Source organism: Ictidomys tridecemlineatus, chromosome 2 (genome assembly GCF_052094955.1).
Source record: "Ictidomys tridecemlineatus isolate mIctTri1 chromosome 2, mIctTri1.hap1, whole genome shotgun sequence".
In the NCBI taxonomy this organism is placed as follows: domain Eukaryota; kingdom Metazoa; phylum Chordata; class Mammalia; order Rodentia; family Sciuridae; genus Ictidomys; species Ictidomys tridecemlineatus.
In genome coordinates, this window is record NC_135478.1 from 198,250,410 (window position 1) to 198,273,744 (window position 23,335).

The 23,335-nt window shown below is 37.0% G+C and overlaps 1 long non-coding RNA gene across 1 annotated transcript in view; it reads left to right on the forward strand.

The window, feature by feature from the left end:
- The first annotated feature begins 267 nt into the window (after window positions 1-267).
- Window positions 268-23,335, forward strand: part of LOC144375438 (uncharacterized) — a 71,987-nt gene continuing 48,919 nt past the window's right edge. Inside the window, exon 1 of the long non-coding RNA XR_013435297.1 lies at window positions 268-364. This is a non-coding gene — a long non-coding RNA (uncharacterized LOC144375438). The remainder of the gene's footprint in view (window positions 365-23,335) is intronic.

Genomic DNA, 23,335 nt, shown 5'->3' on the forward strand with positions numbered 1-23,335 from the left:
CCTTATTTATCAAACACGTGGTTTGAACGGGCTATATGTCAGGATTAAATAATCTTCCACGTGAATTACTTCAATAATATTGAACCTTTATATTTCCCTAGAAGTGTTCAAACAAGGGCAGGTTCCCCTCTAGATGGAACAGTTAAGGTGCAATTCAGTTTCAAGGAGAGGGAAGAGTTTAAACAACCTCGGTGCCCCGACCCATTCAGTCTCCTAAAGTAATGTTCTAAACTTTCACATGGAAATGTGGTCTGGTCTGATTTTCTTCCTTGTGCTACTGTTTAATCTTCTTTAGCAGCACAGAGGATTATCCTAGTATATGTGTTTGAGGAGCGCATGGAGAGAGGAATGCGGAGCTGTTAAGGTAAGGTGTCTGCAAACCCATTTTTAACAACACATTTTCTCAGTCAGTGCTAGCAAAAAGCACAGCTATTTTCTGTGTGTGTCCTAAGTTTCTGATATTCCCAAATGCACTGACTTTTCCATATACAGGATGCTCTGGTCCTGTCCCTTGCCTTTGCCCATATGTTTGTCCCCCAGAAAATGTTCTCCATTATCTCTCCAGTTGCATACCTGTTCTTAACATCCTATTTTATATATTTTAAAAAAAGTGAAGTTGTTCTCAAATGCTAATAATTTTTTTAAAAACCAGTAAAATTCTTGGCTATTGTTTTCCTGTTTTACTTCCTATTTCATTTATGTTTACAATCTATCCTTATTGTTCCAACGAGTCGACGAGGTCAGGAAGCGGACCCAATGTTACATTACTAGAACACAGCTGACCTCAGATCCAAAGCATATGTCTTTGACCCCCAAATCTATACTCTGAGTTAAAATGCTTCATGGCTTTCTCTAAGCCCCTGTAATGTTCTGTCTCTGGTTAGTTCCCCCTTTTCATTCCTAATTTTTTATATTTTGTTGTACTGGGTGTTAAAACCAGGGCCTTGTGCATGCTGGGCAAACTCTCCACCACTGAACGGTATCCCCATCCTTCATCCCTAATATTATCTGTCTCCTATTCCTTTTCTTAATACTGGCAGCCAGAGTTTTACGTGTTTTCAAAGTTTCATCAGAGAAAAAGCCTTAACGCTTTTGATCTAGATCTCATTGATTTTTTCACTCTTATCTTTTAGTTCCTTTCAGCTATTCTTTTTAGGTTTACTCTGCTGTCCTTTCTTTTGATGGTTGTCTCATTAATCTTTCCTTTCATCAATATAAACACTTAGGCAACAGGTTTCTTTCCAGCTATAGCTTTTCTACAAATTCTGATATTTAGTATTATTAATTTGATTCAGTTTGAAGTATCTTCTAGTTTGTATGCCAGGATGCATAAATTACTTGGGTGTTTTTAAACTTATATTCATTTTTCTAAATTAATCATAAGATGATCAAAGACTGTAGACCTCTGTGTCCTGGCACGTGATAACTTTTCATCAATTTGTTCTGTGCTTAGAAAGAATGTATATTTGCCAAATTTTAAGCACAATGTTCTATACAGTTTTGTTCTGTAAAATGTGTTGTTTCTTTCATATTCTTTGTGAGGTTTTTTTTCTTTTTTTTTTTGTCTTTTGATCTATAAGTTACTGCAATAGGAACATGTATTAAATTTCTTACTGGTGATAAATTTGGCAATTTATCCTTATAGTTTTATCAAAACTTCCCTTCAGTGAACTTAATTTACGTTTCTAGGTCCGTACATATCTAGAATAATCAAGGCTTCCATTGAATTCAATCTTTCATCATTAAGTATAAAACTACCTCCCACAATACCTTTTTCCTTAAGGTCTAATATGCCTGGTTCAAATATAATTGCACTGACTTTCTCTTAAGTATTTGCCTAGGATATGTTTTTCCATCATTTAGCTTTCAATGTTTGTGTTTGCATGTCTCCATGTTTTAGTTTTCTCTTTGAGAAGACATCACAAACTAGATTTTATTTTTTAATTCAGTATGATTGCTTTATCTTTCAAGTAGGGAATCTAACCTATCTATTCTTTTTAATTTTAGTGAATTCTTTCCACACATTTATTGATGCATTATAGTTGTACCTAATTATGTAATTTGTTGTTATATATTTATACATATTCACAACACAACAATATAATTTGGCCAATATCATTCTCTAATATTTACCCTTTCTTTCCCTTGCTTACCCCATCCTCTGTAACCTAACTACTCTTAATTATGAATTATGATAGATTTAGTCTAAGTTATTATTTATTCCATCTTATCATTTGGGCTTATTTGTCTTTTTTCTGATCTTGCCACTTCTTTACTACCTTAATTTAAAATTTTTTCCACTCCCAATGTTCTATTAGCATGAAAATTGTAATACTTTTTTTATTCTCCTAAGGATTATCTATAAATATTGACATAACATTTAAAAACCCTTTCTTTCCCTTGCTTACCCCATCCTCTATAACCTAACTACTCTTAATTATGAATTATGATAGATTTAGTCTGTTATTATTTATTCCATCTTATCATTTGGGCTTATTTGTCTTTTTTCTGATCTTGCCACTTCTTTCCTACCTTAATTTAAAATTTTTTCCACTCCCAATGTTCTATTAGCATGAAAATTGTAATTCTTTTTTATTCTCCTAAGGATTATCTATAAATATTGACATAACATTTAAATTAGGTCAAAGTTAATTAGAACATATATTGTCTTAGAATATAAGGATCTTATAATGCTTCTATTATAATGATACAAACACTCCCCAAATAACATAATTTTTCTCCTTATTTTTTTCTTTACATGTTAAACATTGTTATTTTATACAGTGTATCTATTTAGATTTACTAACATACTTACCATTTCTTCTTATTTGGGGGCTACCTTATGGAATTCTTTTCTTTTTATATATATTTTTTCTAGAAGTTTTTTTCTGTAAGATATTAGTGGTATTTTGGTCTCAAAATGTCTTTATTTCAAACTTGTTCAAGAAAAATACTTTTACTTGGTATACAGTTATTTTCTTCTTGAAAGATAATTTTGACTTTCTTCTTGAAAGATAATTTTACAGGGTATATCATTATTTTCTTTCAGAGATTGTAGATAGCATTGTACTCTCCTCTGGTCTCACTACTGCTTTAGAGAAGTCCCTCCTATGTAAGTAATAATAATAATAAGGATTTAAAAACAGTTAAAGCCCTAGTGTTACAATTTACAGGGACTACTTTGGGCTCTATTTATGTATACTGTCATTTAATCTTCTGTACTATGAAGCAGGTGCTATTACCATTATTTCCATTTTATAGTTGAGGAAAGTGAGGCAATTGGTTAGCTATAGAGCCTAGATCTGAACCCTTGCAATATGGCTCATGTATAGAGTCTAGCATTTTATTTTATTCATACTGCTTGAGATTATGTGACCTCCCACATTTTATGTGACCTGTTCCTCCGTAATTTTGGAAGGTTATTAAAGGCTGTCCTTTTGACACTGACTTTTCTCTCTCTTCTGTCAGAAATCTTCAGTAAGCATTTGTGAAAACTTCTTCACTCAGTCCCTCATATTTTTCATAATGCTAATCTCATAGTCTTTTCAGTTGGAGTTTCTGTTTAATGATTTTCCCTTCAGGTTTCTTTTTCCCCTAATCTACTGTTTTATTCCTTTGCATATCTGATTATATAAACTATACCTTTAGATTCAAGAACTTTTATTTTTTTTTTTCAAAGTTAGCTTAGTAGTTTTTAATAATGATATTAATGACCTCTAATGTATTTGAGTGTATCTCACACAATTACTTTACACATTTACTCAGTAATTTTGACACCTTTTATTTTTGTCATGTCTGCTAACTTTCTAATGGTGGTTAATTTCATGGCATATTCTCTAATCGTATGTGTGAACCTGTGTTTCTTAAGATGGTAATGATTTAAGACCTTACAGGTGGGACTTCTTCAGAGTTCATATTGACATGTGCCCGTCCCCATTTAAAATATATCTCAATGTCTACAGTACCTATTATGTTCCCAACTCTACTTGAAGATAGACTTCTGTTTGAGAAATTTTAGAACATGTATTTTTATCCCCTCAAACTACAACAGAAAAAAAAAAGATGTTTGTTCACTTTCTTCCTCTAAGAGAGGTCTCCTATCATTTTAGGGCTCCAGGCTTTTAACAGCTGGGGTCTGACCTTACCTCCTACCTTAGTTGTGCCCTTGACTTTTTTACGGATCCCTCAGCAGGGACTTTTGAAATCTAAGCTTTAGGACCCATAGGCAGCTACCTAGTCCTCCTTCATGTCTGGATTCCTGATTTCCTTTAAGATTTTCCTTGACAGTCTTCCTATGTATTTAAAATCATTTCTTTTAAAATATTATATCTAAACTTTGGAGTCATTATTATAACTTTTTAAGATGTCTACATCTACCATTTTATCAGCAACAGAAAGTAAGAGTTCATTTTTTATCTTTCCCTTGTAATTTTTTTTTTGCTATCTTAATAGAACCTTATTTTGTGTCCCCATTTTTTTGAATATTTTTCCACAGTTTACATGCAAATAAAACTTATGCAGATGTGTTTCAATGACCTGTTTTTTCTTCAATTTTGTTTGCACAAAGATTCACAAACTTTCAAATATTCTAACCCCAAATCTAGAACCTGAATAGTAATCCAGTCTTCAGAGTCTCGTCTCTGAGCAATATTACACAAAATGTTAAGTCTAGTTTCTACCTTTCTAAACTCCATTCTCCTTCAAGCTGTATCTATTTGAAATCTTTCATATTTTCCTAAAGCAACAATATCCTTCAAAAATCAACAAATTCTTGCATCAATTAAGAAAAAAATATCTGGCCAATAATTCCTAGTCAGACTTGATAGAATTGATACTGTTCATCAATCCATGTGTCCTCAAATTGAAAACACTTCCAGAAAAAATCTTCAGTGGTGTATTAGTCAATTTTTTGTTACTATAACCAAAATACCCGACAAGAACAACTTCGAGGAAGAAAGATTTAGTTTGATTGACACTTTCAGAGATCTTGGTTCATGGTTGGCTGACCACATTGCTCTGGGCCTGAGGTGAGGCAGGACAACTTGGTGGAAAGTTGTGGTGGAGGAAAGCTATTCAGCTCATGGAAGCTGAGAAATAATGAGGGAGACAAGACATGGAAAATATCAACCCTTCCAGGGCACGCCCCCAGTGACCTACTTTCTCCAACTATGCCTCACCTCTCTACTTCGTTATCAGTAAGTCCATTTGATGTATTCACCTATCGATTAGGTCAGAGCCTATGAGCCAATCATTGCCTAAAAGCCCCACCTCTAAACCTCTGCATTGGGAACCGTGGTTTTAATGCATGAGCTTTAGGGGGGCATTGCAGTCTTAAACCACAACAAGCAACTACACAGACATCTTTCTAGAGAGTTGTTAGATGTTATCCATGTCCATAGATGGGGAATAAATAGGTTACAGATAGAGAAATTAAAATACGAAAAGAGTTTTAATTTGATATAAGATCACAAAATAAGCCAGTGTCATGTATTCCCACACAGTCTGAAAAGTTACCTTGTATTTTACCCTTTTATGCTACTCCTGATGAATTTTAGGGTCATATGAACAATAACTATCAAATGTGAGACCATCTGACACTGGCTAAGTGCTTTTTCTACAGAAGTTGCAACACTTATTACAAAGTGATTATCATTCATTAGAGGTTAAATGATGTGTGTGTGTGCGCACTTGCGTGCGCACGCATGCGCACATGTGTTTGGGTGTGTAAACCTTGTTGGCAACATTTTAGAGATCTAAGACTTGGCTCCTTCACTTTTTAGCACTTACCTCACTGGCCAGTGGTGGATGGAATAGGAAAGCATGACATTTAATTTGCAAATACAGCATCCACTCATTAAACATTTTATACGCATTTGGGTTACAAAACAGGCTAAAACATTTTTCCCCTTGAGATGTTACAGTGTACTGAAAGAGAGCGTGTTAATAATTAAATTACAGTGTGGTTGGAAATATAATCTCGAACAGTATCAGGCACAATGAGAATAGAAGAAAGTGAACAAAGAATTGGAGTAAAGTGAAAAGTGGACACAGAAGGTATCAGAGTCCTCAATACCCAGTGGATCAAGTGATATAGGGAGGGTAACCTGGGCAGAGGACAGGAAGAAACATAGTATGTGTATTCTGAAATTCAGATATTTCTATGACTTAGGCAGAAAGGGAGATGGAAGGCAATCCAGTAAAGAGAAGCTCTCACAGAAAATAGCAGGAACAGAAAAGCTCAAGTTTTAGTAAGATGGAGAAAACTAGTTCATCTGGAGAAGCTGGGTTGGGGAAGGAAATAGAGAAAAACATGTTGAGAAAAGAAGATGAATGGCAGAGGACATGATTCTTGAAAAATGCAAAATCTCCTTGCCACAGATTTATTATTTATATCAATACTTTCAAATGTTTGTGTGCAAATGAATTCATCAGGTCTTGTTAAACAAAGATTCTGATTCAGCAGTCTTATGGCCTAAGATTCTCCATTTCTAATAAGCTTTCAAGTGATGCTACTGCAGCTGGTCCACAGACCACACTTGGAATAGCAAGGATTTAGAAAATATCATGGTTTGTCCCAAGTCATCTATGTGAGTTTTAAAAATAGTCTCTAGTACCGTTATTCAAAATCTATCCAATATATATTTTGGAAATGCAGATAGTTCTATATGGCTTAGCCAGAAATGGAAATGGGAAGGCAATCCAGTAAAAGAGCAGCTCTCACTGAAAAGCGTAAAGACAGTCCCTATTTTTAAGGCTTCAGATAGTATATTCCATAAACATCTTATTATATTGAAGCTCTAGAATGAGAGAAGGAGAAAACAAATCGGATCTCTTTCTCTCCTTTTAGGAAGAGAAACATACAGTTCTGGGATCTCATTTCCTCTCACCAAACAAATGCAGCATCTTTTCCAAAAGCACATTTGGTAACCTAGTTCTCTCATTTTATGAACATTTTTGCCTATATTTTGTAGTTACTTTAACAGAAAAGTCCTATAACTAAGTAGATTATAAATTACTTGAAATCTATAACTAGATTTCAGAAAGTTTTCAATCTCCGATAGCAATTAACATAAGACCCTGTAAGCAAATACTTATATCTCTCTACTGAATAACCCACATACACCCTAAATGATTTCAAAAGAATTTCATGACTACATGGAAATTGATTGTACACATAATTTTTTTTCCTCATGTGCATGTAAATTTTGCATTTCAAAATACTGGGCTTCGTTCACTTCCAATGGGAGTTTTGCACACAGTCTATAAATCTTGCTGTTAAGACATTTTCCTTCATTATCCTAAATTTATCTTAATTTCAATCCAATTAAAAACTGTTTACTAGAGTTTCCCCTTCATATAATTGAGCACAGTATAGTTGATTTTTTAACTGTAAACATACATCTGTGAATAATTCCTAAATGCCACAGAATATAGGAGATCCTGAAGCAAAATGGAAGTAATTTATTTCCAAATTGCTCCCATTTCTCTTATGACTTGCTTGCAAAGCTTTATTAAAATCAGGTCCAGCAGGTAAGACAACAGTCTGACCTTGTTTCCTAAGTGTTATGTCTGTGCAAAAGACTCCCGAGGCTTTTGCATAGCTCGTAAATTCATCTCTCTCCAAAGCAAAGAGTAGTAGTAATACAACATAATGGTTAAAAGCATGGAATCCAAAGTAATTCTGAGGTTCAGATTCCATCTCTACTACTCTCTAGTTGTATGACTTTAAGGAAGTTGTTTAACCTCTCTCTGCCTCAATTGTTTCATTTGTAAAGTAGAAAAATAATAGGACCTGCTTTCTGGAATTATCATGAGGATTAAATGAGTGATGTACATAAAGAACATGATCTACCTATTAGTAGTTATTACTCATATAATTGGTATTTGGTTATTTTTAATTCTTAACAAACATGATAGCAGCCAATTTCCAGGTGATAGATGGAGTTGCCACACAGAAAGTAAAAATTAAACACCAGCATCTGTAAAACAATTACAGCAGCCATAATGGGGTCTATTTATTATGGTTATCTTAGTGACCAGATGTCATTGATCAGCCAATCAAATCCATTTGTTTCAGCAAATAGCCTTCAAATAGTTCCTAAGTCAGTCAATTATGATACTCTGTGTCCCAACAGACCTTGGTTTTTTATCACTTTGAACAGTGTGTCGATTGTATCAAACTCATCAAATCGGTATTCAACATTCACTGTGTGCAAGACACTGAATCACAATGTGTGGGAGATTACAAAGATGAACATTTACTCAATACTATTCAATAGCTTTCCATATGCCAGACCCTGAGTTAGGCAATGGAGATCTAAAGGAGAGCCTGGCTCAATGACCCTCACCTGTAATCCCTCAGCTCTGGAGGCTGAGGCAGGAGGATGGCAAGTTTAAAGCCAGATCCTGTCTCAAAATAAAACATTTTAGAAGGGCTGGGTTCAATGGTTGTGTGTGCCAGGGTTCTATACCTGGTGTGTGTGTATTGTGTGTGTGTGTGTGTTTGTGTGTGTGTGTGTATAAAAGGGAAACTACATACAGTTTCTGCCCTTAGGGAGCTTCTAATCTGGGGAAAAGGGTCCATAGGAAACAAGCCAATCAGAATAAAATGTTAGTGCTGTACCAAGGAAGGGCAAAATCCTATATGATCAAAGGGCAAGAAAGGTGGAATGAGGAAGGTATCCAGGTGGAAGGGGCATCTAAGTTGAAAATGAAGCATGGGTGGGAATTAGGCAGGTAAAGAGACGGGTCAAGTACTAGGAATAGCATAGGCAGAGGCCTAGAAGCAATCAAAGGCTTCCCAGGCTTCCCTGGAGAAAGAAGTAAGATCTGCACATGCCTGGAGTGTGGTGCCTCCTGTAAGAAGGGGAATGAGGGAGAGATGTCAGTGCAACCTTGTAAGCCAAGGTAAGGAGTTTGGCTTTCATCCCAAAGGCAATGGGAAGGTGCTGAAGGTTTAAAGCAAGGGAATGAGATTATCAGACACATGGGCATTGTAGAGAAATCACTGGCTGCAGATTAAGAAATGAGTAGGGAAGGGGAGAGGCACACACTACCTGAGTCAGAAAAAAATAATTTGATGGTTTTGATGACAAAAGCAAGACCTGGAGGTGTTCTGGACTCAGAAAAGGCAGTATTAACTATAAAGAAGCGAATCGTTTCAAGAGATGTTGAGAAGAGGAAATCAATAAGGATTGGTGGTTGAGATGTAGTGGAGCAGAAGGAAAAATATAAGATGACTTGAGATGGGAGAGGACAAAAAGTTCAAAGCTTCCTGTTCCCATTTGGGTGAAATAGGAGGTAGGACAGAATATGATCTCTGACAACAGAAATGCAATGATGCAGAAGATGAGTGAAAGGGACAAAGGGATCAGAACCATCAAGATTAGGAGGCATTGGGGTTGGGTTAAGATTATGAGGACTGTTTGGTTAGAAAAGTGGAAATGATATTTTCGTTCTCCAGTGATGCCAGACCTGTAGCCTGAATCTTTTTCAGTGGTCAGAGTCCTCAGTGCAGAAGAGGCATTAGGGAAAGGGTCCATTCAGTCATCCATCAGGGCCTGGAATTCATGCCTGAACATATTTTTCAAGCTGCAGGCATCTGAGGTCACATCCAGGTCTTCATTAGTTTGGGAACTGCTGCTCTGAAAGTGTATTTAGAGATGGCCTACCAAGTTATTAGGAACACTTTCCCCACCCCCTTAAAAATTCTTTCTTTTAAAAAAACAATACTAAGAGAGATGGGATCTGGGGTAGACCATGTGCTTAGCATGTGCAAGGCCCTAGATTTGATTCCTGGTACAAAAAAAAAAAAAGAGTAATTTTGAGATACTTCTTCAAGGCTTTGCATATCAAACTTTGTCCCTGAAATTATTTTGATGTAACGTCAGACCTCAAAAAAAATAAGCATTTCCATTAAAAAATACAAAAATGAAAAAAATAAACATTTCTCTCAATCTGTATTTTGAAGAGAACTTTCAGCAGCACCACGAAGGCTCAGAGAGGAGGTCTTGTGCCTTTTCAATTGCCAGCCCAGCACATATGGGATGCATCTTTAACTACAAAATATGTTTTCTTTACAGACTTTCCTCAATTGTAAAAATTTAAATTTAATAAGGGCTGAGGAAGCTTATAAATCAAACACAATAAAATATTAAATTATGCACCTTATTCTAAATGGGGTACATATATTTTATCATGGAAAAGTATAGGTCTGGATGTTCTGCAAACCCTAATTTCTCAGTCAGTCTGGGGGTTGGGAACAGGCTGCATTAGTTTTCAATTTACAGAACATGATGTTAGTGATTACATTAACTTAATCTAATATTATTTCCCATATTTAAAGATAGAATGAGAACCTTGTGTTTAGGTTGTTGTTGGCTTTAAAAATATAAATGGGAATGTGCACGTGTGTGTGCGCGCGCGTGCACATAAAGAAATAAGGGCTCGACTGGCTTTCCATATAATCGGTGGAGTTATTAGTACAGCTGCACATTCTGTGTCTCAAGGGATTAGAAGCTCAGCCTGAAATCTCATTTAATTACAGAGCATTGACTACCATGGACCTCTTGCATCTGGACCCAGGAATAATAGGGAGCATTTTCTCTGAATGGTTTGTAGTGTTTAGGAGAGAAACACGTGTAGTTCAATTTCTACCATTTGGTTAAGAACAAAAAGCAAAAGTTCACAGATGGTTGGCTCAGCCTATTAAATAATTTTACTGAAGTTCCTTGACTCTTTTTTTCTCCCTTGGGAGGCTTAAAAAATGTGATTCCTTTCTCTTTGGGGTATAGAGGTGAAAACGTACAAAATGACATGGTACATCCATAAATGTACCCAACAATAACATCTACCTTGCAAGTTATCATGGGGATGAAACCAGGTAATGTGAGTGAAAAGACAGCATAAAATATCAAATGATGTGTTAGTTAAACATAACTATTGTTATCATTACCCATGCATTCCTTTATTCACAAAAATGAAAGTCCTTTTGAGCACTCACTGGGTACTGAGGCTTGCTCTATGTGAAGAAAATGGAGTGGTTAATAAGACAGATATGCTTTCTGCTCTACTGGGGTCTCTATTCTGTTGAGGTAGACAGGGGAACAAATAAGATGTTCCAGAGAGTAATAGATGATGTGAGAAATATAAAGCAGAGTAGTGGGACAGTCAGTTACTCTATGGGGTACCTTTGGTAAAGTCCCTCTGAAAAAGTAACATTTGAGCTGGAAAGTAAATGAATTAAATGATAAGAGGAATAACAGTCCAAAAAGAAAAGAAAAAAATGCAGTGGCCCTAAGCTAGGCCTGTTTGAGGACCAGAGAAGACCATGGGACCTGGAGGGTCATGAAAAAGGAGAGTAGCACAAGGTGAGGGTTAAAAGTAAGGTGGTGCCCAGCCTGTAGCACCAACTTTGCCAGCCACCGCGGGGTTTGAAACTTTAGACTAAGGGCTGTAGGAAACCAATGGAGAATTTTAAGTATGGACAAGGGTATGTTCTGAATTATACTTTTAAAAAAACAATCACTCTGTTTGCTGTGTGGAAAAAAAAATGGATTGGGGTTGGGAGTGGTGAGATGGAGAACGGCCCCAGTTGTATTGGAAATATGAATTAAGTGGCAATTACAGTAGCTGAGGTAGGAAGAATGATGGATCCACTATGGGGCACGAAGACAGGAAAACAGGGAACCTAATAAAGAGGCAAGCAGGAAACTGCAGAAAATTTAAGGAAGAGGTCTAGGATAAAACTGAAGATTCATTGTCATCGGTAGCAAAGCAATAGTAGATAAAGGCTTGGGCTGAATTGGCACATAGAAAGGTTATAAAAGAAAGAAAAGAAGGTCAGGATTGAGCTTTGGATATCCCAACCTTCCGAGGAAAGCAGGGGAGGAAAATTCAACAAAGGAGCAATGAACAAGAGGCAGGAAATCCAGAAAAGCATATTCTAAGAATCAAGACAAGAAAGTGTTCGGAAGAATCACTGAAGAAGGTGATGATCAGTCAAGTACAGTTGAAATGAAAGTGGTAAGTACCCCAAATATTTCATTGGATTTATCAATATATAAATCATGGATGGCCTCCACAAGGGGACCAAATCCTGATTATAGTGGACTGGGAAAAGATTTGAATCTGAGGAATGTAGAGAATAATTTTAGACAGCTTTTCTGCAAAGTTTTACTATGAACCATCAGAGAAATGAAACATAGGTCTAAAAATATTCCTTTTGTAACAAATACTGGTTACCAGCTACCACCTTTTCTCCATTCACTATGTGCAGTGCCTCAGTGACATTATAACATTAAAATTCTATCCAACCATTTGCTCTTTTACATACTAGTCACCTGAGGCAAAAAAAAAACTAGGTAATTTGCACAAGACCTGACAACAAGTAAGTAGAGGAATAAGAATTGGAACTCAGATATCGGCAGCTTTATAGCCCCTAGTTTCCCCATGAAGCTGTAATGGCTATCTGCCTACACTCTCAACCATATTCCTGTGCCAAATATATATAAATCTGCAGCCCTCAATATTGACTCATAATATTAATAATAATTATTCTTTAGCTACCTGAAACCCATCTGATCCCCATTCACCATGGCTGATGACCCCATATAACTGGAATCCCAGAGGTGGGGCAGACTCAAGAACAGTGAGAACATTGGTGTATCTCCTCACCCCTTCTTTCTATCTCTACTCTGTGATTCTTAACATCAGCTTCATCTTCGATTTCCCTGACATACACTGGATATCTTCTCATGTAAACGTGCCACATTCTCCTTTGTTCAAATCCAGAAAAGATGGCCTCTCTCATACGTGAAATTTTACCCAGTCTGCCTGAGGCCATTGAGTCCATGTTCACCTCTGCTTTGGTCATCAGGGAATTCTTCTGCATCAATTGGCTTATGCTCAGACTAAAGAGCAAGATGCCCAAATAGAAGCTGTAGACCATCCCTCCACCCCCATGAACACACCAATTCAACCACCCATGGATTCTCTTTGTGAGAAATTCAAGAATGAGTTAAAAGTCTTTTACACCCTCAGTAAGGGCAAAACTAACCACATCAAAGCCAGTTGGGAAATTTGAAATATTCTCCTTAATCCCCACTCCTGGAATAGCACCAATCAGGACAACACCCATTGCATATTCCAGGTTCTCCCTGGGGAGGGAAAGAGGTGCTGAATATGTCCAGTGCCCCAGCTCTTCCAGAGATATACAGAGATCTGGCTTCTGTCTAGCCTGTCATGTAATGTTGATGAGAAATGGCATACCCTGGGTAGCTGCCAAGGACCAGAGAGAATTGAGATGGCACTTTGGGCTAGCAGTAACCACTGTCACTCCCCCCAGGTCATCACACTGAGTAGATGAAAACACTAACTCCCAGCTTCCACTTGGAAAGTAACAGATATATACCACACATACAATATCTCAATGTATCTGAAGATTGCCTGAGGAATGCCTTCCCTCTCACTTGTCACAGAGCACTAATCGGATACAGCATAATCCAGGTGTCTAGAACAAATAAAGTTGATGGACTTGCAAAAAGTTTTGAGAAGTCCCCAGAATCTTTCATTGGGCTGATTAGTGAGGGTACCAGGTCAGTCTGTGAGGACTAAAGGAGGTTGCTGTTATTCTAGTGCAGAGAGTCAAGGACAATGAAAATTCAGGCAAGGATATTCCAAACAAAGGAACAACATGCATTTGTAGAAAGTGACCCTAGTTACCCAGAGATAATTTTAAAAGCTCAAAAATGCCCACTGAGTCAGGAGAATACTACCAAAAAAAAAAAAACCACTGAGAATTTCAGCAGAGAGAAAATGTTAAAAAGTACCAAATAAATCATATAGTTGAAGAATTCAGTAACTTAACTGAACAATCTACTAGAGGCATTCAACAACAGACTGAATCAAACAGAAGAAAGAATCAGGGAACTCAAGGGCAGTTTGCCAAATATTAATCAGCCAAAAAAGGATAAGAGAAAAATAAAGCCTAAGGGGCTTTTGGAACATCATTAAGTAGAACAATATGTGCTTTACAGGAGTCTGAAAATGAAAAGAGAGAAAGGACCCTAAGAATGTCTATAAATTTTTTCAACAGAAATATTGAAGAAAAGATCAAAATAGACATGAAGAGCTATGGAATAGAATGGGAGACACAGAGACAAGCCCACATATTTACAGCCATCTGATCCTTGACAAAGGTGGGGGGTGGAATATGTTGGAGAAAAAAGATAGCCTTTAAACAAATGGGTCTGGGAAAACTGGATATGTAGAAGACTAAAATCAGAACCCTATTTCTCACCCTGCACAAAAGTCAATCAAAGTGGATCAAAGACTTAGGAATTAGACCAGAAATCTTACAACTGCTAGAAGAAAGCATAGGGTCAATATAGGTGCAGGTACTGACTTCCTCAACAAGATCCATAAAGCTCAAGAAATACAACCAAGAATCAATAAAGAAATGCCATAAAATTAAAAGGAATGATTGAGATTGTGAAGAGAGAGCCTACAAAATGGGAGAAAATCTTTGCCAACTGATCCTCTTGCAGAGGATTAACATCCAGAATATATAAAGAACTCAAAATCAAAATGCCACCAAATCAATAATCCAATCAATAAATGGGCACTAAACAGACACTTCTCAAAAGAAGAAACACAAATGGCCAACAAATGCATGGAAAAATGTTCAACATCTCTATCAATCAGGGAAATGCAAACCAAAATTACACTACAATTTTATCTCACTCCAGTTAAAATGGAAGTCATCAAGAACACAAATAATAAATGCTGGCAAGGATGTGGAGGTAATAAAATATTACCTCAAGTATACCGGTTAGGGTATACTAACACATTTTTGGTGGGACTGTAAATTAGTGCAACCACTCTGGGAAGCAGTGTGGAGATTCCTCAAAAAACTAGGACTGGAATCACCATATGGCCCAGCTATCCCACTCCTTGGTATTTATCCAAAATAATAAAATAAGAAGAATACTATAGTGATACAGATACTTCAATGTTTATAGCAACATAATTCACAATAGCCAAATTATGGAATCAACCCAGATGCCCATCAATAGATGGATGGATCAAGAAAAATATTATATATCATTTATATATTTATATACATGATATATTTATATATATAATATATATGACATACATATTTATATACATAAAATATATGACCACATTTATTAAATATATACAGTCTTTATATATTTATATATATTACTTATATATAAATATATTATTGATATGTATATAAATAATGAAGTTTTACTCAACCATAAAGATGAATGAATAATGTCATTTGCCAGTAAATTAATGGAAGCAAAGAACACCACACTACATGAAATAAGCCAGACACAGAAAGTCAAAGATCAAATAATTTTCTTTCGTGTGGAAGCTAGAACAAAAGAAAAAAAATAAGGAAGTGAGAGTGTGACTATCATAACTATATAGGGAAGATTAGTGGAGCAGAAAAAGGAGATCAAGTGGGAAGGAGGAAGGATGGAAAGGGGAGAAAATGTAGAATGGATTTAACAAAATCACACTATATGCATATATAAATGTAACACAGAAAATTTCACCTTTATGTATGTGTAGAAAATGCCAATCAGAAATAAATAAATTAACAAGATAAAGGAAGATTAGTAAATGAAGGAGAATAGGGGAAGAGAGGAGAAAAGGGAAAGCTGAGAGAATAGGAATTGAAATCATTTCCATGTATTTATCATTTTGTCAAATGAACCAAACTACTCTATATAACTATATTGCTCTAATACAAAAGGAAGGAAGGGGGCTGGGGATGTGGCTCAAGTGGTAGCGCTCTCGCCTGGCATGCGTGCGGCCCGGGTTCGATCCTCAGCACCACATGCCAACAGGGATGTTGTGTCCGCCGAGAACTAAAAAAAATAAATATTAAAAAAAAATTCTCTCTCTCTCTCTCTCTTCTCACTCTCTCTTTAAAAAAAAAAAAAAGGAAGGGAGTGAGGGAGGGAGGGAGAAATCTTTATGGCCATAAGGGAATGAGATGATATATTCAAGGTACAGGGGGATAGAGATTGCTGACCAAGAATACTGTACCCAACAAAACTGTCCTTCAAAACTGAAGGTGAGTTAAAGATTTTTTGAGATAAACAAAAGTTGAGGTGTTCATCCCCAATAGACATGCTTTAAAAGAAATATAAAATGGAGTTCTTAGAGTTGAAAAGGAAGAATTCTAAATAGCAATATATTAGCTTAAGAAAGTCTGAAACTCACTGATAAAAGTAAATACCTAGTCAAATACAGACAATGTGTTATAAAATGGTGGTGGGTAAATCACCTTGAATTCTAATATAAAAGTAAAAAGGCAAAAGTACACAAAATGAGCATGTTCCAGAGATCTCTGATATTACGCTGTGCCAATAATTACAATATTATTAGTTAAAAATTTGGTAAGAAGGTTGATCCCATGTGACCAAAATAAAAAATCAAAAATAAATTTGTAAAAAATTAAAAATACAGATGCCCCTTCATGACTCATGTATCTGGTAGAGTATGAGCACCACTGCCAAAGAATATTTCAATGTTTGGCTTCCATTACAGGATCATTGTTTGAGCCCTGGTAATGAGCGCTTCTCATGTTTGTGCATGTGATTAGATAGATGGGTTGATACTGTGTCCTCCTTTGTTCCTGCTTTCTCTTTTTTTCATCTTTTCTTGAGTTCTCTGATCTGATTTTGATTATAGCCTCTCCCCAAGTATTTTCCTCAGATTTGACAGAGATATATAACACATTTAGTAATTCTTTGTATATTTGCAAAGAAATTTTTACAAATCAATAGATGGATCTCAAAAACCTAAGGAGCAAAAGAAGGCAGACACAAATGAGTAAATACTGAATGAGCTTCTTTAGAAGCTCAGGAACAAACAAATCTGATATGAATGATGGAGGTTAGAATGATGGTCGCTTCAGGGAGAAGAAAAAGAGCCTACTGGAATACTGGAAATATTTTTTTTTAAATTCTATTCGGTAGTTACACATGTTTATACAAATGCAAAACCATCCAGCTACATCTGTGGGGGGGGGGGGTTGTTGTTTTATTCTTGTTGTTGTTTGTTTGTTTGTTTGTTTTAGTACAGGGGATTGAACTCAGCCACATTCCCAGCCCTATTTTGTGTTTTATTAGAGACAGAGTCTCACTGAGTTGCTGAGCAAAGCAGGCTGGCTTTTGAACTCGCAATCCTCCTGTCAGCCTCCTGAGCCCATGGGATTACAGGTGTGTGCCACCATGCCTAACTATGCTTAATATTTTTGGACTTTTCTGTAAAGCATACCTCAATAAAAATAAAAGAAAATGTTAAAAGGGGATATAAGGCTAATTCACAACTATGGAAGAAAATTGAATAAAGAGGACCAAGAATAATCCCTTTCTGAATAAGAAACCCTAGACCAAAAACTTAGAGACAACTTCTAGTTAAACTCTCAGGAGTAAATATGTTTAATGCTATTTAAAAGGTTTGCAGTTTTTTTAAAATAGAGTAATGAAAAGGATCCCAAATCATTCTGCAACATAAAAATACTACCGCATTGTTTTGGAATTAAATTGGCCAAAATAAAGAAGCACAAGTGCCTACTTTCTAAATAAAGCAACAAGCAGTTGGTGACTTGAACTTGGGAGAACTAAACTAGCCTCTTAAACCAACCTTGCCTCCCTCCACTTTAGGGTATCAAAGGGAGGGGAAAAGTTGAAAAGGCAGCTAAGCCTCCTTCATGCTCACTCCAGGGCCCTTCAGCTAGCTTCAGGTCAAGCTTCATCTGTGATAAGGGAGCAGATTTAAACAATGAGGAATATATATAGTTGACACCTATCCTATGAGGTTCAGTCATTAGGATCCATAATTTCCAATTATAATTGCTACCAAAGAGTATTCACCATGCTACAAAGTCAAGAGTCTGTGAAAAAAAATTATTTTAATTAAAATCAATTCAAAGCCTAGAAATCAATGGAAAACATGATATAACCAAGTGCATGCTGCTCTCTGACAGCCTATTAACGCAAATTTTAAGAAAAAAAAAACCAGGGCCATATTGGTTAAATCAGTCAGTCTCCTCCTATTATAGAAAAAGCATCTGCTACAACACGTTTACATGTCTTCATAAAGGGCTTACTCTCACTCTTTCTTTTTGACCTCTGTGCAAATGAAATTTGTAAAGCAATCATTGCATCTACTAGAGCTGAGAGTTCCTTTGCATTTCCATTCATCTCCCCCTTTCTGGGGTTCTGCATTCAGGCATATGGAAAGAGAAAAGCTAATAGAGCAGCAGGCCTTGGTCTGAAATCAGCACTCAGAATATCAGCCCACGTAGAAACAGATCTTTTTGTAAGGTTGAATGGGGCTGATAAAATAATAGATTGTCCTGCTGTGTGGAAACTATGGGAATGTAGCTAATGGGACTCACACAGGTCCCAGGGACCCACCTAGCAGCTGCAACAAGAAACTGATGAAAAAGCAAGATGTAAGTAACGTGCTACTTACTACAGGTTAATCAACCCAATATGTAAATGTGTCTGTAGGGTCTGTGTGCGTGTTGGAAGGAAAAATTAACCATTACTACCCACACTGGTTTGATATATTCAGTGTCTGCTGTAAATCGTAGCATTGTCTAGCAGTTCTTTTGGAAACATGCCCCATATTTCAATCATACTCCTGCAGAGAAAACAGGCTCCCAGGGGTATAGGGGTGTGTATTCCATTAAAACCAATCAATTGTATTGTTAAATTATACAAATATTTCCATGAAATTATCAACAGAAATATAATTTCCTGAACAGTATCACACAAATAAAACATATCTTACTGCTGAAGTCAAAATGTACATTTGGAGTCCTCACTTCTTAGACTTCTCTTTGTGATTTTCCAGCTTATTCAGCATCTTACAAGCCAAGCAAGCATATTTTGTAGCTAGTATATACCAGGGTGACTTTGGCCTCTCCCCTCAGGCCAAGGTCATCTTGTGCCTTCTGGCTCTATTCCTCCTGACAGACAGAAAGAATGCATAGGAAATGTCTCATTGAATTCAGGAAGTAAAGGTGATGGTGAGAAGAGCTGGTAACCATGAACTGAGGAACCCATCAGCAAAACTGAAGTATGTGTGCCAGTACGAGAGTCCAAAGAGACAGACAAGGGACACCTGCTTTAATAACAAATTGTTCTGTCATGGGAGAAGAGAGGTCTCCAAAGAAGGGTCTCAGGAATTCCCCTAGAGAAGGGGGAACTTGAGTCAGCAGGTTATTGGCATGTGTGATGGAAAAGAATTTCAGCATGCACCAGTCAAAGGTCACAGGTTTATTTAGGGAAGTAGATATATATTCAAGGAAGAGTGGGGGGCCATGTCAAGAGAGAGATGCCTTTGGGGTTAAAGCAAGTAATATGCATTCAAAAGAGAATGTGGGCTACCTCTAGAGGGACAGAGAGCAATCCATTGGTGAAGGGTATTAATATTTATAGAGAGACTGTTGCTAGGTTCTGCCTAGAGGTGGAGGCATGGTGGAGCTACACAATTTCACTCTAAAGTTTTCCCTGCACTTGCACATGCTCTCATGTTAAAAAAACATTAGGTCAAGGGCATGGGCCAAAGGCTAGTTGCTCAGGAGTTGCAGTTTTTCGTAGAAGTTTACTGCATTTCAAAGTATTATGGCACTTCCTTTGATACTCAATGTTTCTCTTTTTATTCCCAAATTCCTATCTCAGTTATTTCTAAGGTATAAATGATAAATATGGCATCCTTGTAAAAGTCAAGTCTGCACATGTTGTTTCTTTTTGTAGGATTCGCAATAATTTCCAGAGCTGTTTAGGTTTTTACAAAGGGTAAAATTTTAAGATAAATGAAAAAGTGATATAAAAAGGCACCTTGGACATACTGAGCTTAAAAGAAAGTTTGCCCTTCTAGGGACTTTGGGGGAAGGGAGGGCAATACATTGTGGTTTTTCTACATACCTGAAAACATAGTCATTCAGTTATTTTCAGGTATTTCCAGAATGGAGGGCTATGTGAGTTGTGCTGATCTTTGCATGACAAATTAGAATATTACTAAAACTTCAGCTCCCCAGTACATTCATGTTAGGTTCTGGAAGGATCAAGCATTGAAACCATTGAGGAGACAACTTGGGACAATCCAGCAGTCCCTAACATGTCCCTAGGTGGCCATGTCATAATCAGCCCACAAGCCTAAAGAACTTGAGTTTGTACAGAGCTGGGGACAATAGGGCAGACTAGGGAAACTTGGTCTTGCAACAAGACTGTGGGTCACATTCAACATTTGCTTCTTTTCTTAAAAAGAAAAGTGACCTTAAAAAGCAGGATTGAGGAAGGATCTGAATGTTAGAAGGTAATTTCCAGGGTCTAACATCTGTATAACTGTGTGCTCCAGCACTTTCAGCCTGTTCTCTGCAGCATATCTATACCCTCACAATGCACCAAGACCAAACTCAAATCCTGCCATAGACAGTCCTAAGTCATTTGGGCAGTACTACCTCTGAGAGTAGCATGCTACCCATGGAAAGTATTCAATAAGTGTGCTGAATGATAATATCCCACTCTATGTTGTTTCTGATCTCTTCTGCATACTTATATCCTGTATCGTCACTAGGATTATAAAAAAGAAAAATATGTTGTGCTTCCAGTTCTCAAAGAGCACCATACATAGAGTCCTATGTAAAGTCATTGCTTCCTCCATGCCCAAATACAGTGGGCATTTTCTATGTATGTTTGTTTCATTTACATTATTTAGTATAGCATGGCCTTTTAAACTTTTACTTGCAAACACAGACTACAAGTAAAACATGCTAGTCTCTAAGTGAAATTAGTCCTTCCTAATCCTGGTGGACAGCCATGAGAGACAGAATGAATGATATATAGGATATTTTGATCATTTGTGTTCTGTTACTGAGAATTCAAAAAAAAAAAATCAGGAACATTATTAGTAGTAGATAAATTTTTAAAATTTCTCATTCCTGGTATTTATCCATTTTTAAAGACCATTTTCTATTTCCCTTTTCGGAAGCATTTCTGTGGAAAAGTAAAAGAACATTTCCTTTGAGGTAGTCTATTTGGAATAAATTATTCAGAAGGTGACCTAGCAATACCCATGATCCTTCAGATAATATGACTGTCTAACACCTTCAGGAACCACAATATAAACAGATAAAGTAGTTAGCATGCTTACTTGCCAAAAGAGAGAGTTGCTTCTGTGTTGCATTTGAACTTTTAGACTTTGATTCGCATGAAACTTATTGGAACAGAGATATTCCTTTAATAAGAATTACTCCTACACCAGGATTGAGAGTAGGGCTATACAGACTCTGTAACTGGCAGGAGATTTGCATTTCAAGACCTTTTGAAAATATCAACCCCACACGGAAAAACCTATAAGAAACAGCAATTAGAAAAACCAAATCTGCAATGAACATGCCTGCTAATTATAATGAGGAAGCCTGAGGGAGAATCTTTAGCCCTGGTCACTAATCCAGTCAGATTGCATCTGCATTTGAATGAATGATGTCAGGCCACTCTATAGCTGTGACCCATTGAGGTCGCTGGCCAATCAAAGACTCTAGGCGCAGCTGGGCCTGGCCATTTGTTCTCTTAGATCTTATCAAGATAGTCTCCTTTTCCCATTAGGACTCTCCTTTCTCACTTTCAGTCTCAATTTTCCTCTACTCACAAACACGCAGAATAGGAAGGAGCTTAAAGTTCTTCTAAGCCACTGACTTTCAAAGTTGTTGGATTTTGTTTTTGTTTTCCACCAAGGAATCTTTCCTTCAAATTAAGACTCACCCAGAAACCCGGGATGTAAAACAGAGACACTTGAATGTGTTTTGGTTATGGAGGGGAAGGTGGCCAGTGGCCCACCTGCTATACTGACCTGTCCCTCCCAACAGGGACTTCAAGTTAAATATTCTCTTCCTTCCATGTCTGGATGAAGAATCTAGATGTCCTACTTAGACACTCAGTGGGAGTGTTATTGGCAGCAGTCATTACTGGGCAGAATTGGCCTATGATGGCAGTCCTTTGGCTTCTCCAGTCCACATCTGAGTGCCTGCAGGACTCTCCCATACTTGTGTAAGCCAAAATCAAATACAAAGAGAGAAGGATTCTGATTTTACCTGGGCTGAGAATCAAACATCCCTGTGTGATTTGCCCAGAGTAAGTCAAAGGGCAAAGCCAAGATGAACCCAGGTTTCCTGATTCCCTGCCTGGTGCTCTTTCCCCACCAGCATGTGGATTTTCCTGATAGTTACAAGTCTTTCTTTTCCTAACCCTCCTTGAGCTCTGCAAGAATGGTCAGGGCCCTGTTGATAAAATCCAATGTCTACTCTTGAGTGGCTGCTTTATCTTATCCCTTCTAATAGGGCTTCTGTTGTGAGAGCCATACAGAGTCTTCTAGGTAAGAATGGAGGTCAATTCGACAAGGAAAAAACATCCTGCAGCACTTTCTGTTTGTGGTGAGCACAAATGTAACTTTCTGACCAATGCAGCTTCCCCATGAGATACAATGTTTTAAACTCACCAACTCAGATGAACTGATTTTCTTTTCTGTATGTTGTCTGATTCTGGATCATCTATATTCTATACAAACACAACCAGAATAGATAATTCTTGGCTGTCATCATGGTTATAGAACCAGAAAGTCCTGGATTGGAGTCTGCCTCCACTATGGATCAGCTCTGTGACTCTCTAAAGGACCCCAGTTTTTCTGAGCCTCAGTTTCCTCATTTATAAACTTGAAATAAAAGAAAACTTGTCTTGCAAAGATCTTCATATGGATTGAATGCACTACAAGCAGTTGAGAAATGGCACGCCACTGTTGTACCACCATCACTATTTCTTCTACTTAATGTCACTAGTGGGAATAAATACCCCTCTGGTAACTTTCATAGAGTTGACTGAGTACTCCAGATCTAGATTCTTTGCTCGGGGTTTGGCCTTGGCTTTCAAACTTGTTCAATAATGCAGTCCATTTGGGAAGAGAAAAATGGACTCCCTCTTCCTTCTCTGATAGGATAAAAAGACATCCCTGTAGTCATGTGAGAGGTCTTATTTCCCACTGATAGAAGGGATTGGCAAATATCCAGACTTTTTCAAATGGGTTTTTACTAACAGTCTATCAAGTCTCCAGAGGGGACTATCATGTCTGAGATAGTTGGAATCTTTTCTCCCTATCAGTCTAAGCTATGTAGTTGAAATCATCTTTGACAGGAAAAAAACAGGCTAAGTCCAACAAAATTATAGACCCTCCAAAGTGACCAATTTTCAAACTTCAATATCTGTACTGCTTAATTATGACACAC